At 56.2% G+C, this 16,261-nt stretch overlaps 1 pseudogene; it reads left to right on the top strand.

The window, feature by feature from the left end:
* Positions 1-6,886: 6,886 nt before the first annotated feature.
* LOC130322522 (uncharacterized) overlaps positions 6,887-16,261 on the top strand; it is a 109,187-nt pseudogene continuing 99,812 nt past the window's right edge.

Raw genomic sequence — 16,261 nt, 5'->3', positions numbered from 1 at the left:
TAGCCAACAGAACAAAGCTGAGGGCTGACCTGTATTTTAGCATAAATACGTAAGGCACAACACGACATAGCCCTCTTAAGCGCATTTACGTGTATTTTCTGGGTTTAATCAAACATAATATTTCTATCTGGGTGTAACGTAACTCCATAGTGAAATAGAAAAGTCCACAGTGTCCTCCGATTCCTCCATGTACATTATAACACCGGGACCATCTACCGACAATCATCCAAAATCTACAAGCGTTTAGTCACCATGGTTACCACATGTCGTTATAACAGAGCCTTAAAGGGGTACTAAACTGGAAAACATTTTTTTTTTATCTTTAATTTTGAAGTGGTGCCAAAAAGTTAAACAGATTTCTAAATTATTTCTATTTAAAAATATTAATCCTTCCAGTACTTATCAGCTGCTGTATAGTACAGAGGAAGTTCTTTTCTTTTTGAATTTCCTTTCTGTCTGACCACAGTGCTCTCTGCTGACACCTCTGTACATGTCAGGAACTGTCCAGATTAGAATCCTATCCCCATAGCAAACCTCTCCTGCTCCAGACAGTTCCTGACATGGACAGAGGTGTCAGCAGAGAGCACTGTGGTCAAGCAGAAAGGAAACTCAAAAGGAAAACAACGTCCTCTGTATTATCAGCTGATGTATAAGTACTGAAAGGATTAAGATTTTTTAAATAGAAGTAATTTACAAATCTGTTTAACTCTCTGGCACCAGTTGATTTAAAAGAAAATGTTTTCCAGTGAAGTGCCCCTTTAAAACCACTTTGAGACTCCTTAAATACATTCATAAGTGACCCTATCAGTGTAATACAGAGCTCTTAGACTTTAGGAGGAGGACGATGTGGAGGTAGGACTTGTGGAGGAGGAGGCTGAGGAGGTATGACTTGTGGGGGAGGAGGCTGAGGAGGTAGGACTTGTGGTGGAGGAGGATGAGGAGGTAGGACTTGTGGTGGAGGAGGCTGAGGAGGTAGGACTTGTGGGGGAGGAGGCTGAGCAGGTAGGACTTGTGGGGGAGGAGGCTGAGGAGGTAGGACTTGTGGTGGAGGAGGATGAGGAGGTAGGACTTGTGGTGGAGGAGGCTGAGGAGGTAGGACTTGTGGGGGAGGAGGCTGAGGAGGTATGACTTGTGGGGGAGGAGGCTGAGGACGTAGGACTTGTGGGGGAGGAGGCTGAGGAGGTAGGACTTGTGGGGGAGGAGGCTGAGGACGTAGGACTTGTGGGGGAGGAGGCTGAGGACGTAGGACTTGTGGGGGAGGAGGCTGAGGACGTAGGACTTGTGGGGGAGGAGGCTGAGGAGGTAGGACTTGTGGGGGAGGAGGCTGAGGAGGTAGGACTTGTGGGGGAGGAGGCTGAGGAGGTAGGACTTGTGGTGGTGGAGGATGAGGAGGTAGGACTTGTGGTGGTGGAGGATGAGGAGGTAGGACTTGTGGTGGAGGAGGATGAGGAGGTAGGACTTGTGGTGGAGGAGGATGAGGAGGTAGGACTTGTGGTGGAGGAGGATGAGGAGGTTGAACTTGTGGTGGAGGAGGATGAGGAGGTAGGACTTGTGGTGGAGGAGGATGAGGAGGTAGGACTTGTGGTGGAGGAGGATGAGGAGGTAGGACTTGTGGTGGAGGAGGATGAGGAGGTAGGACTTGTGGTGGAGGATGAGGAGGTAGGACTTGTGGTGGAGGAGGATGAGGAGGTAGGACTTGTGGTGGAGGAGGAGGATGAGAAGGTAGGACTTGTGGTGGAGGAGGATGAGGAGGTAGGACTTGTGGTGGAGGAGGAGGATGAGGAGGTAGGACTTGTGGTGGAGGAGGATGAGGAGGTAGGACTTGTGGTGGAGGAGGAGGATGAGGAGGTAGGACTTGTGGTGGAGGAGGATGAGGAGGTAGGACTTGTGGTGGAGGAGGAGGATGAGGAGGTAGGACTTGTGGTGGAGGAGGATGAGGAGGTAGGACTTGTGGTGGAGGAGGATGAGGAGGTAGGCTTGTGGTGGAGGAGGATGAGGAGGTAGGACTTGTGGTGGAGGAGGATGAGGAGGTATGACTTGTGGTGGAGGAGGATGAGGAGGTAGGACTTGTGGTAGAGGAGGATGAGGAGGTAGGACTTGTGGTGGAGGAGGCTGAGGAGGTAGGACTTGTGGTGGAGGAGGATGAGGAGGTAGGACTTGTGGTAGAGGAGGATGAGGAGGTAGGACTTGTGGTGGAGGAGGCTGAGGAGGTAGGACTTGTGGTGGAGGAGGATGAGGAGGTAGGACTTGTGGTGGAGGAGGATGAGGAGGTAGGACTTGTGGTGGAGGAGGAGGAGGTAGGACTTGTGGTGAAGGAAGATGAGGAGGTAGGACTTGTGGTGGAGGAGGAGGAGGTAGGACTTGTGGGGGAGGAGGCTTAGGAGGTAGGACTTGTGGTGGTGGAGGATGAGGAGGTAGGACTTGTGGTGGTGGAGGATGAGGAGGTAGGACTTGTGGTGGAGGAGGATGAGGAGGTAGGACTTGTGGTGGAGGAAGATGAGGAGGTAGGACTTGTGGTGGAGGAGGCTGAGGAGGTAGGACTTGTGGTGGAGGAGGAGGCTGAGGAGGTAGGACTTGTGGTGGAGGAGGCTGAGGAGGTAGGACTTGTGGTGGAGGAAGATGAGGAGGTAGGACTTGTGGTGGAGGGGGCTGAGGAGGTAGGACTTGTGGTGGAAGAGGCTGAGGAGGTAGGACTTGTGGTGGAGGAGGCTGAGGAGGTAGGACTTGTGGTGGAGGAGGATGAGGAGGTAGGACTTGTGGGGGAGGAGGATGAGGAGGTAGGACTTGTGGTGGAGGAGGCTGAGGAGGTAGGACTTGTGGTGGAGGAGGCTGAGGAGGTAGGACTTGTGGGGGAGGAGGCTGAGCAGGTAGGACTTGTGGTGGAGGAGGCTGAGGAGGTAGGACTTGTGGTGGAGGAGGCTGAGGAGGTAGGACTTGTGGGGGAGGAGGCTGAGGAGGTAGGACTTGTGGGGGAGGAGGCTGAGGAGGTAGGACTTGTGGGGGAGGAGGCTGAGGAGGTAGGACTTGTGGTGGAGGAGGTAGGACTTGTGGGGGAGGAGGCTGAGCAGGTAGGACTTGTGGTGGAGGAGGATGAGGAGGTAGGACTTGTGGTGGAGGAGGATGAGGAGGTAGGATTTGTGGTGGAGGAGGATGAGGAGGTAGAACTTGTGGTGGAGGAGGATGAGGAGGTAGAACTTGTGGTGGAGGAGGCTGAGGAAGTAGGACTTGTTGTGGAGGATGAGGAGGTAGGACTTGTGGTGGAGGATGAGGAGGTAGGACTTGTGGTGGAGGATGAGGAGGTAGGACTTGTGGTGGTGGAGGATGAGGAGGTAGGACTTGTGGTGGAGGAGGATGAGCAGGTAGGACTTGTGGTGGAGGAGGATGAGGAGGTAGGACTTGTGGTGGAGGATGAGGAGGTAGGACTTGTGGTGGAGGAGGAGAATGAGGAGGTAGGACTTGTGGTGGAGGAGGATGAGGAGGTAGGACTTGTGGAGGAGGAGGATGAGGAGGTAGGACTTGTGGTGGAGGAGGATGAGGAGGTAGGACTTGTGGTGGAGGAGGTAGGACTTGTGGTGGAGGAGGATGAGGAGGTAGGATTTGTGGTGGAGGAGGATGAGGAGGTAGAACTTGTGGTGGAGGAGGATGAGGAGGTAGGACTTGTGGTGGAGGAGGATGAGGAGGTAGGACTTGTGGAGGAGGAGGATGAGGAGGTAGGACTTGTGGTGGAGGAGGATGAGGAGGTAGGACTTGTGGTGGAGGAGGATGAGGAGGTATGACTTGTGGTGGAGGAGGAGGATGAGGAGGTAGGACTTGTGGTGGAGGAGGATGAGGAGGTAGGACTTGTGGTGGAGGGGGATGAGGAGGTAGGACTTGTGGTGGAGGAGGAGGATGAGGAGGTAGGACTTGTGGTGGAGGAGGAGGATGAGGAGGTAGGACTTGTGGTGGAGGATGAGGAGGTATGACTTGTGGTGGAGGAGGATGAGGAGGTAGGACTTGTGGTGGAGGAGGATGAGGAGGTAGGACTTGTGGTGGAGGATGAGGAGGTATGACTTGTGGTGGAGGAGGATGAGGAGGTAGGACTTGTGGTGGAGGAGGATGAGGAGGTAGGACTTGTGGTGGAGGAGGATGAGGAGGTAGGACTTGTGGTGGAGGAGGATGAGGAGGTAGGACTTGTGGTGGAGGATGAGGAGGTAGGACTTGTGGTGGAGGAAGATGAGGAGGTAGGACTTGTGGTGGAGGAGGATGAGGAGGTAGGACTTGTGGTGGAGGAGGATGAGGAGGTAGGACTTGTGGTGGAGGAGGCTGAGGAGGTAGGACTTGTGGTGGAGGAGGATGAGGAGGTAGGACTTGTGGTGGAGGAGGATGAGGAGGTAGGACTTGTGGTGGAGGAGGATCAGGAGGTAGGACTTGTGGTGGAGGAGGATGAGGAGGTAGGACTTGTGGTGGAGGAGGATGAGGAGGTAGGACTTGTGGTGGAGGAGGATCAGGAGGTAGGACTTGTGGTGGAGGAGGCTGAGGAGGTAGTACTTGTGGTGGAGGAGGATGAGGAGGTAGGACTTGTGGGAGAGGAGGATGAGGAGGTAGGACTTGTGGTGCAGGAGGCCGAGGAGGTAGGACTTGTGGTGGAGGATGAGGATGAGGAGGTAGGACTTGTGGTGGAGGATGAGGATGAGGAGGTAGGACTTGTGGTGCAGGAGGCTGAGGAGGTAGGACTTGTGGTGGAGGATGAGGAGGTAGGACTTGTGGTGGAGGAGGAGGATGAGGAGGTAGGACTTGTGGTGGAGGAGGAGGATGAGGAGGTAGGACTTGTGGTGGAGGAGGAGGAGGTAGGACTTGTGGTGGAGGAGGAGGAGGTAGGACTTGTGGTGGAGGAGGAGGAGGTAGGACTTGTGGTGGAGGAGGATGAGGAGGTAGGACTTGTGGTGGAGGAGGATGAGGAGGTAGGACTTGTGGTGGAGGAGGATCAGGAGGTAGGACTTGTGGTGGAGGAGGCTGAGGAGGTAGGACTTGTGGGGGAGGTGGCTGAGGAGGTAGGACTTGTGGTGGAGGAGGATGAGGAGGTAGGACTTGTGGTGGAGGAGGATGAGGAGGTAGGACTTGTGGTGGAGGAGGAGGAGGTAGGACTTGTGGTGGAGGAGGATGAGGAGGTAGGACTTGTGGTGGAGGAGGCTGAGGAGGTAGGACTTGTGGTGGAGGAGGATGAGGAGGTAGGACTTGTGGTGGAGGAGGATGAGGAGGTAGGACTTGTGGTGGAGGAGGATCAGGAGGTAGGACTTGTGGTGGAGGAGGATGAGGAGGTAGGACTTGTGGTGGAGGAGGATGAGGAGGTAGGACTTGTGGTGGAGGAGGATCAGGAGGTAGGACTTGTGGGAGAGGAGGATGAGGAGGTAGGACTTGTGGTGGAGGAGGATGAGGAGGTAGGACTTGTGGTGGAGGAGGATGAGGAGGTAGGACTTGTGGTGGAGGAGGATGAGGAGGTAGGACTTGTGGTGGAGGAGGATGAGGAGGTAGGACTTGTGGTGGAGGAGGATGAGGAGGTAGGACTTGTGGGAGAGGAGGATGAGGAGGTAGGACTTGTGGTGCAGGAGGCCGAGGAGGTAGGACTTGTGGTGGAGGATGAGGATGAGGAGGTAGGACTTGTGGTGGAGGATGAGGATGAGGAGGTAGGACTTGTGGTGCAGGAGGCTGAGGAGGTAGGACTTGTGGTGGAGGATGAGGAGGTAGGACTTGTGGTGGAGGAGGAGGATGAGGAGGTAGGACTTGTGGTGGAGGAGGAGGATGAGGAGGTAGGACTTGTGGTGGAGGAGGAGGAGGTAGGACTTGTGGTGGAGGAGGAGGAGGTAGGACTTGTGGTGGAGGAGGAGGAGGTAGGACTTGTGGTGGAGGAGGATGAGGAGGTAGGACTTGTGGTGGAGGAGGAGGAGGTAGGACTTGTGGTGGAGGAGGATGAGGAGGTAGGACTTGTGGGGGAGGAGGATGAGGAGGTAGGACTTGTGGAGGAGGAGGAGGAGGTAGGACTTGTGGTGGAGGAGGAGGAGGTAGGACTTGTGGTGGAGGAGGATGAGGAGGTAGGACTTGTGGTGGAGGAGGATGAGGAGGTAGGACTTGTGGTGGAGGAGGAGGAGGTAGGACTTGTGGTGGAGGATGAGGAGGTAGGACTTGTGGTGGAGGAGGAGGAGGTAGGACTTGTGGTGGAGGATGAGGAGGTAGGACTTGTGGTGGAGGAGGAGGAGGTAGGACTTGTGGTGGAGGAGGATGAGGAGGTAGGACTTGTGGTGGAGGAGGATGAGGAGGTAGGACTTGTGGTGGAGGAGGAGGAGGTAGGACTTGTGGTGGAGGAGGATGAGGAGGTAGGACTTGTGGTGGAGGAGGATGAGGAGGTAGGACTTGTGGTGGAGGAGGATGAGGAGGTAGGACTTGTGGAGGCTGAGGTGTAATGCCCCCGGAGTTTTTACACTGTGACGTCACATACAGCGATGACATCATAACAAGCGGCTCAGCCATTATAAATGATCCCAGTCAGAAGCCTGTGAACCCATCACTCCTCACTGCTAAGCTCCGCCCCCTCCTATCACATGATCGCCATCACTGCTGAGCTCCGCCCTCGTATATCACATGATCGTCATCACGGCTGAGCTCCGCCCCCATATACCACATGATCGCCACCACTGCTGAGCTCCGCCCCTATATATCACATGATCGTCATCACTGCTGAGCTCCGCCCCCATATACCACATGATCGTCATCACTGCTGAGCTCCGCCCCCATATACCACATGATCACCACCACTGCTGAGCTCCGCCCCTATATATATCACATGATCGTCATCACTGCTGAGCTCCGCCCCCATATACCACATGATCGCCACCACTGCTGAGCTCCGCCCCTATATATCACATGATCGCCATCATTGCTGAGCTCCGCCCCCATGTACCACATGATCGCCATCACTGCTGAGCTCCGCCCCCTTATCTCACATGATCACTACCACAGGTCCTTCGTCCAACATTACCTTTTCCACTGCTGAGTTCCGCCCCCTTATAATCACATGATCACTACCACAGGTCCTTCGTCCACCATTATCTTTCCCACTGCTGAGCTCCGCCCCCTTATATCACATGATCACTACCACAGGTCCTTCATCCACATGATCATTTCCGCCACTGAGCTCCGCCCCCTTATCTCACATGATCACTACCACAGGTCCTTCATCCACTATTATCTTTTCCACTGCTGAACTCCGCCCACTTTTATCACATGATCGCCATCACAGGTCCTTCCTCTCCCATTGTTTCCACTGCTGAGCTCCGCCCTCTTATCACATGATCGGCATCACTCCTCACTGCTGAGCTCCGCCCCCTTATATCACATGATCGGCATCACTGCTGAGCTCCGCCCACTTGTATCGTATGATCGCCATCACTGTCGAGCTCCGCCCACTTTGATCACATGATCGCTATCACTACTTAGCCCCGCCCACTTTTAATCACATGGTCGCTATCACAGGTCCTTCCTCTCCCATTATTTCCACTGCTTAGCTCCGCCCCCTTATAATCACATGATCGCAATCACAGGTCTTTTCTCAACTTATCATTGTACTGCTGAGCTCCGCCCCCTCATGTCACATGATTGTCATCACCTCCCTGTCGAGCTCCGCCTCTTGTGCAGGTCACATGGTTGTGACGTCATGCAGGTCCTGGAGTGTCCTGGTTTTATCATTTTCTTTGTTTATAAGAAAATAATAAACCTGGAGCAGAAAATAAAGTCCTGGGGTCAGAGGTCGCACACAGGACATTGTCACAGGTATTATTCCTGGAGGGGGTGTCGGTATGTTAGAGGGATATATATAGTGGTTGCGGGGGCTTCTGTATGTTACGTGGTGGTTGCGGGGGCCTCAGTATGTTCCGTGGTGGTTGCGGGGGCCTCAGTATGTTACGTGGTGGTTGCGGGGGCCTCTGTATGTTACGTGGTGGTTGCGGGGCCTCAGTATGTTACGTGGTGGTTGCGGGGGCCTCAGTATGTTACGTGGTGGTTGCGGGGGCCTCAGTATGTTCCGTGGTGGTTGCGGGGCCCTCTGTATGTTACGTGGTGGTTGCGGGGGCTTCTGTATGTTACGTGGTGGTTGCGGGGGTCTCAGTATGTTACGTGGTGGTTGCGGGGGCCTCTGTATGTTACGTGGTGGTTGCGGGGGCCTCTGTATGTTACGTGGTGGTTGCGGGGGCCTCAGTATGTTACGTGGTGGTTGCGGGGGCCTCTGTATGTTACGTGGTGGTTGCGGGGGCTTCTGTATGTTCCGTGGTGGTTGCGGGGGCCTCTGTATGTTACGTGGTGGTTGCGGGGGCCTCTGTATGTTACGTGGTGGTTGGGGGGGCCTCAATATGTTATGTGGTGGTTGCGGGGGCCTCAGTATGTTACGTGGTGGTTGCGGGGGCCTCAGTATGTTACGTGGTGGTTGCGGGGGCCTCAGTATGTTCCGTGGTGGTCGCGGGGGCCTCAGTATGTTACGTGGTGGTTGCGGGGGCCTCAGTATGTTACGTGGTGGTTGCGGGGGCCTCTATGTTACGTGGTGGTTGCGGGGGCCTCAGTATGTTCCGTGGTGGTTGCGGGGGCCTCAGTATGTTACGTGGTGGTTGCGGGGGCCTCTGTATGTTACGTGGTGGTTGCGGGGGCTTCTGTATGTTCCGTGGTGGTTGCGGGGGCCTCTGTATGTTACGTGGTGGTTGCGGGGGCCTCTGTATGTTACGTGGTGGTTGGGGGGGCCTCAATATGTTATGTGGTGGTTGCGGGGGCCTCAGTATGTTACGTGGTGGTTGCGGGGGCCTCAATATGTTCCGTGGTGGTTGCGGGGGCTTCTGTATGTTCTGTGGTGGTTGCGGGGGCCTCAATATGTTACGTGGTGGTTGCGGGGGCCTCAATATGTTACATGGTGGTTGCGGGGGCCTCAATATGTTACGTGGTGGTTGCGGGGGCCTCAGTATGTTACGTGGTGGTTGCGGGGCCTCAGTATGTTATGTGGTGGTTGCGGGGGCTTCTGTATGTTACGTGGTGGTTGCGGGGCCCTCTGTATGTTACGTGGTGGTTGCGGGGCCCTGTGTATGTTCCGTGGTGGTTGCGGGGGCTTCTGTATGTTACGTGGTGGTTGAGGGGGCTTCTGTATGTTCCGTGGTGGTTGCGGGGGCCTCAGTAGGTTACGTGGTTGTTGCGGGGGCCTCAGTATGTTCCGTGGTGGTCGCAGTGACCTCTGTATGTTCCGTGGTGGTTGCGGGGGCCTCAGATGTTCCGTGGTGGTCGCAGTGACCTCTGTATGTTCCGTGGTGGTTGCGGGGGTCTCAGTATGTTCCGTGGTGGTTGCTGGGCCCTCTGTATGTTCCGTGGTGGTTGCTGGGGTCTCAGTATGTTCCGTGGTGGTTGCGGAAGTCTCAGTATGTTCCGTGGTGGTTGCGGGGGTCTCAGTATGTTCCGTGGTGGTTGCGGGGGCCTCAGTATGTTCCGTGGTGGTTGCGGGGGCCTCAGTATGTTACGTGGTGGTTTCGTGGGCCTCAATATGTTAAGTGGTGGTTGCGGGGGCTTCTGTATGTTACGTGGTGGTTGCGGGGGCCTCTGTATGTTACGTGGTGGTTGCGGGGGCCTCAGTATGTTACGTGGTGGTTGCGGGGGCCTCAGTATGTTACGTGGTGGTTGCGGGGGCCTCAGTATGTTACGTGGTGGTTGTGGGGCCCTCTGTATGTTACGTGGTGGTTGCGGGGGTCTCAGTATGTTACGTGGTGGTTGCGGGGGCCTCAGTATGTTACGTGGTGGTTGCGGGGGCCTCAGTATGTTACGTGGTGGTTGCGGGGGCCTCAGTATGTTACGTGGTGGTTGCGGGGGCCTCAATATGTTACGTGGTGGTTGCGGGGGCCTCAGTATGTTACGTGGTGGTTGCGGGGGCCTCAGTATGTTACGTGGTGGTTGCGGGGGCCTCAGTATGTTATGTGGTGGTTGCGGGGGCTTCTGTATGTTACGTGGTGGTTGCGGGGCCCTCTGTATGTTACGTGGTGGTTGCGGGGCCCTGTGTATGTTCCGTGGTGGTTGCGGGGGCTTCTGTATGTTACGTGGTGGTTGAGGGGGCTTCTGTATGTTCCGTGGTGGTTGCGGGGGCCTCAGTAGGTTACGTGGTTGTTGCGGGGGCCTCAGTATGTTCCGTGGTGGTCGCAGTGACCTCTGTATGTTCCGTGGTGGTTGCGGGGGCCTCAGATGTTCCTTGGTGGTCGCAGTGACCTCTGTATGTTCCGTGGTGGTTGCGGGGGTCTCAGTATGTTCCGTGGTGGTTGCGGGGGTCTCAGTATGTTCCGTGGTGGTTGCTGGGCCCTCTGTATGTTCCGTGGTGGTTGCTGGGGTCTCAGTATGTTCCGTGGTGGTTGCGGAAGTCTCAGTATGTTCCGTGGTGGTTGCGGGGGTCTCAATATGTTCCGTGGTGGTTGCGGGGGCCTCAGTATGTTACGTGGTGGTTGCGGGGGCCTCTGTATGTTACGTGGTGGTTGCGGGGGCCTCAGTATGTTCCGTGGTGGTTGCGGGGCCCTCTGTATGTTACGTGGTGGTTGCGGGGGCTTCTGTATGTTACGTGGTGGTTGCGGGGGTCTCAGTATGTTACGTGGTGGTTGCGGGGGCCTCTGTATGTTACGTGGTGGTTGCGGGGGTCTCTGTTACGTGGTGGTTGCGGGGGCCTCAGTATGTTACGTGGTGGTTGCGGGGGCCTCAGTATGTTACGTGGTGGTTGCGGGGGCCTCAGTATGTTACGTGGTGGTTGCGGGGGCCTCTGTATGTTACGTGGTGGTTGCGGGGGCCTCAGTATGTTCCGTGGTGGTTGCGGGGCCCTCTGTATGTTACGTGGTGGTTGCGGGGGCTTCTGTATGTTACGTGGTGGTTGCGGGGGTCTCAGTATGTTACGTGGTGGTTGCGGGGGCCTCTGTATGTTACGTGGTGGTTGCGGGGGTCTCTGTTACGTGGTGGTTGCGGGGGCCTCAGTATGTTACGTGGTGGTTGCGGGGGCCTCAGTATGTTACGTGGTGGTTGCGGGGGCCTCAGTATGTTACGTGGTGGTTGCGGGGGCCTCAGTATGTTCCGTGGTGGTTGCGGGGGCCTCAGTATGTTACGTGGTGGTTGCGGGGGCCTCTGTATGTTACGTGGTGGTTGCGGGGGCTTCTGTATGTTCCGTGGTGGTTGCGGGGGCCTCTGTATGTTACGTGGTGGTTGCGGGGGCCTCTGTATGTTACGTGGTGGTTGGGGGGGCCTCAATATGTTATGTGGTGGTTGCGGGGGCCTCAGTATGTTACGTGGTGGTTGCGGGGGCCTCAATATGTTCCTTGGTGGTTGCGGGGGCTTCTGTATGTTCTCTGGTGGTTGCGGGGGCCTCAATATGTTACGTGGTGGTTGCGGGGGCCTCAGTATGTTATGTGGTGGTTGCGGGGGCCTCAATATGTTACATGGTGGTTGCGGGGGCCTCAATATGTTACGTGGTGGTTGCGGGGGCCTCAGTATGTTACGTGGTGGTTGCGGGGGCCTCAGTATGTTACGTGGTGGTTGCGGGGGCCTCAGTATGTTATGTGGTGGTTGCGGGGGCTTCTGTATGTTACGTGGTGGTTGCGGGGCCCTCTGTATGTTACGTGGTGGTTGCGGGGCCCTGTGTATGTTCCGTGGTGGTTGCGGGGGCTTCTGTATGTTACGTGGTGGTTGAGGGGGCTTCTGTATGTTCCGTGGTGGTTGCGGGGGGCCTCAGTAGGTTACGTGGTTGTTGCGGGGGCCTCAGTATGTTCCGTGGTGGTCGCAGTGACCTCTGTATGTTCCGTGGTGGTTGCGGGGGCCTCAGATGTTCCGTGGTGGTCGCAGTGACCTCTGTATGTTCCGTGGTGGTTGCGGGGGTCTCAGTATGTTCCGTGGTGGTTGCTGGGCCCTCTGTATGTTCCGTGGTGGTTGCTGGGGTCTCAGTATGTTCCGTGGTGGTTGCGGAAGTCTCAGTATGTTCCGTGGTGGTTGCGGGGGTCTCAGTATGTTCCGTGGTGGTTGCGGGGGCCTCAGTATGTTCCGTGGTGGTTGCGGGGGCCTCAGTATGATACGTGGTGGTTTCGTGGGCCTCAATATGTTAAGTGGTGGTTGCGGGGGCTTCTGTATGTTACGTGGTGGTTGCGGGGGCCTCTGTATGTTACGTGGTGGTTGCGGGGGCCTCAGTATGTTACGTGGTGGTTGCGGGGGCCTCAGTATGTTACGTGGTGGTTGCGGGGGCCTTAGTATGTTACGTGGTGGTTGCGGGGCCTCAGTATGTTACGTGGTGGTTGCGGGGGTCTCAGTATGTTACGTGGTGGTTGCGGGGGCCTCAGTATGTTACGTGGTGGTTGCGGGGGCCTCAGTATGTTACGTGGTGGTTGCGGGGGCCTCAATATGTTACGTGGTGGTTGCGGGGGCCTCAGTATGTTACGTGGTGGTTGCGGGGGCCTCAGTATGTTATGTGGTGGTTGCGGGGGCTTCTGTATGTTACGTGGTGGTTGCGGGGCCCTCTGTATGTTACGTGGTGGTTGCGGGGCCCTGTGTATGTTCCGTGGTGGTTGCGGGGGCTTCTGTATGTTACGTGGTGGTTGAGGTGGCTTCTGTATGTTCCGTGGTGGTTGCGGGGGCCTCAGATGTTCCTTGGTGGTCGCAGTGACCTCTGTATGTTCCGTGGTGGTTGCGGGGGTCTCAGTATGTTCCGTGGTGGTTGCGGGGGTCTCAGTATGTTCCGTGGTGGTTGCTGGGCCCTCTGTATGTTCCGTGGTGGTTGCTGGGGTCTCAGTATGTTCCGTGGTGGTTGCGGAAGTCTCAGTATGTTCCGTGGTGGTTGCGGGGGTCTCAGTATGTTCCGTGGTGGTTGCGGGGGCCTCAGTATGTTCCGTGGTGGTTGCGGGGGCCTCAGTATGTTACGTGGTGGTTTCGTGGGCCTCAATATGTTAAGTGGTGGTTGCGGGGGCTTCTGTATGTTACGTGGTGGTTGCGGGGCCCTGTGTATGTTCCGTGGTGGTTGCGGGGGCCTCAGTATGTTACGTGGTGGTTTCGTGGGCCTCAATATGTTAAGTGGTGGTTGCGGGGGCTTCTGTATGTTACGTGGTGGTTGCGGGGCCCTGTGTATGTTACGTGGTGGTTGCGGGGGCCTCAGTATGTTACGTGGTGGTTGCGGGGGCCTCAGTATGTTACGTGGTGGTTGCGGGGGTCTCAGTATGTTACGTGGTGGTTGCGGGGGCCTCAGTATGTTACGTGGTGGTTGCGGGGGCCTCAGTATGTTACGTGGTGGTTGCGGGGGCCTCAGTATGTTACGTGGTGGTTGCGGGGGCTTCTGTATGTTACGTGGTGGTTGCGGGGGCCTCAGTATGTTACGTGGTAGTTGCGGGGCCTCTGTATGTTACGTGGTGGTTGTGGGGCCCTCTGTATGTTCCGTGGTGGTTGCGGGGGCCTCAGTAGGTTACGTGGTTGTTGTGGGGGCCTCAGTATGTTCCGTGGTGGTCGCAGTGACCTCTGTATGTTCCGTGGTGGTTGCGGGGGTCTCAGTATGTTCCGTGGTGGTTGCGGGGGCCTCAGTATGTTACGTGGTGGTTTCGGGGGCCTCAATATGTTACGTGGTGGTTGCGGGGGCTTCTGTATGTTACGTGGTGGTTGCGGGGGCCTCTGTATGTTACGTGGTGGTTGCGGGGGCCTCAGTATGTTACGTGGTGGTTGCGGGGGCCTCAGTATGTTACGTGGTGGTTGCGGGGGCCTCAGTATGTTACGTGGTGGTTGCGGGGGCCTCAGTATGTTACGTGGTGGTTGCGGGGGCCTCAGTATGTTACGTGGTGGTTGCGGGGGCCTCAGTATGTTCCGTGGTGGTTGCGGGGGCCTCTGTATGTTACGTGGTGGTTGCGGGGGCCTCTGTATGTTACGTGGTGGTTGGGGGGGCCTCAATATGTTATGTGGTGGTTGCGGGGGCCTCAGTATGTTACGTGGTGGTTGCGGGGCCTTCTGTATGTTACGTGGTGGTTGCGGGGCCTTCTGTATGTTACGTGGTGGTTGCGGGGGCCTCAGTATGTTACGTGATGGTTGCGGGGCCTTCTGTATGTTACGTGATGGTTGCGGGGCCTTCTGTATGTTACGTGGTGGTTGCAGGCCTTCTGTATGTTACGTGGTGGTTGCGGGGGCTTCTGTATGTTACGTGGTGGTTGCGGGGGCCTCAGTATGTTACGTGATGGTTGCGGGGGCTTTTGTATGTTACGTGGTGGTTGCGCGGCCCTCTGTATGTTACGTGGTGGTTCTTCCCCTCCAGCTGATCCAGTTGTCTCCTCTTCCCCTCCGGCTGATCCGGTTGTCTCCTCTTCTTCCCCTCCAGCTGATCCGGTTGTCTCCTCTTCTTCCCCTCCGGCTGATCCAGTTGTCTCCTCTTCTTCCCCTCCGGCTGATCCAGTTGTCTCCTCTTCTTCCCCTCCGGCTGATCCAGTTGTCTCCTCTTCTTCCCCTCCGGCTGATCCAGTTGTCTCCTCTTCTTCCCCTCCGGCTGATCCAGTTGTCTCCTCTTCTTCCCCTCCGGCTGATCCAGTTGTCTCCTCTTCTTCCCCTCCGGCTGATCCAGTTGTCTCCTCTTCTTCCCCTCCGGCTGATCCAGTTGTCTCCTCTTCTTCCCCTCCGGCTGATCCAGTTGTCTCCTCTTCTTCCCCTCCGGCTGATCCAGTTGTCTCCTCTTCTTCCCCTCCGGCTGATCCAGTTGTCTCCTCTTCTTCCCCTCCGGCTGATCCAGTTGTCTCCTCTTCTTCCCCTCCGGCTGATCCAGTTGTCTCCTCTTCTTCCCCTCCGGCTGATCCAGTTGTCTCCTCTTCTTCCCCTCCGGCTGATCCAGTTGTCTCCTCTTCTTCCCCTCCGGCTTATCCAGTTGTCTGCTCTTCCCCCTCCAGCTGATCCGGTTGTCTCCTCTTCTCCTCCAGCTGATCCACTTGTCTCCTCTTCTCCTCCAGCTGATCCACTTGTCTCCTCTTCTCCTCCAGCTGATCCACTTGTCTCCTCTTCTCCTCCAGCTGATCCAGTTGTCTCCTCTTCCCCTCCAGCTGATCCACTTGTCTCCTCTTCCCTTCCAGCTGATCCAGTTGTCTCCTCTTCTCCTCCAGCTGATACAGTTGTCTCCTCTTCCCCTCCAGCTGATCCACTTGTCTCCTCTTCTCCTCCAGCTGATCCAGTTGTCTCCTCTTCTCCTCCAGCTGATCCAGTTGTCTCCTCTTCCCCTGAATGACCCCAAGGATGGAGAAGGACAGGAATGAGATGACTAAGAGAATATTACACTTCACCTTGGAGATCCTCCACCTGCTGACCGGAGAGGTGAGGTGACCCATCTACATTTCTATCATCTTTATTGTAGGGAAGGGGAATCCATAATAGGAAGAATCCAGTGTCCTGTATAACAGCTCCCAGACCTTCCAGGTGAAGGAAAGAACCAGAAAACGGGAAGATCAGTCCCAATATGATCAGTCAGGGATCATGGGAACCAATGGGCCAATAGGAATGTTATAGGAGCAATGAGAACGGGAAGTAGGCAGGTTATACCGAGGAGGAGAGGATCAGGAGGATCAGACGGAGGAGGAGAGGAGGATCAGATGGAGAGGAGCAGGAGGAGGATCAGATGGAGAGGAGCAGGAGGATCAGATGGAGAGGAGCAGGAGGATCAGATGGAGGAGGAGCAGGAGGATTAGATGGAGGAGGAGAGGAGCAGGAGGATCAGATGTAGAGGAGCAGGAGGATCAGATGGAGGAGGAGCAGGAGGATCAGATGGAGAGGAGCAGGAGGATCAGATGGAGAGGAGCAGGAGGATCAGATGGAAGAGGAGAGGAGCAGGAGGATCAGACGGAGGAGGAGCAGGAGGATCAGATGGAGAGGAGCAGGAGGATCAGACGGAGAGGAGCAGGAGGATCAGACGGAGAGGAGGATGAGATGGAGGAGGAGAGGAGCAGGAGGATCAGATGGAGGAGGAGCAGGAGGATCAGATGGAGGAGGAGAGGAGCAGGAGGATCAGATGGAGGAGGAGGAGAGGAGCAGGAGGATCAGATGGAGGAGGAGAGGAGCAGTAGGATCAGATGGAGGAGGAGAGAAGCAGGAGGATCAGATGGAGGAGGAGAGGAGCAGGAGGATCAGATGGAGGAGGAGAGGAGCAGGAGGATCAGATGGAGGAGGAGGAGAGGAGCAGGAGGATCAGATGGAGGAGGAGGAGAGGAGCAGGAGGATCAGATGGAGGAGGAGAGGAGCA

This window comes from Hyla sarda, unplaced genomic scaffold (genome assembly GCF_029499605.1).
Source record: "Hyla sarda isolate aHylSar1 unplaced genomic scaffold, aHylSar1.hap1 scaffold_235, whole genome shotgun sequence".
Classification (NCBI taxonomy): domain Eukaryota; kingdom Metazoa; phylum Chordata; class Amphibia; order Anura; family Hylidae; genus Hyla; species Hyla sarda.
Note: the sequence above shows the minus strand (reverse complement) of the source record. Positions and strands in the feature narration are given on the sequence as shown.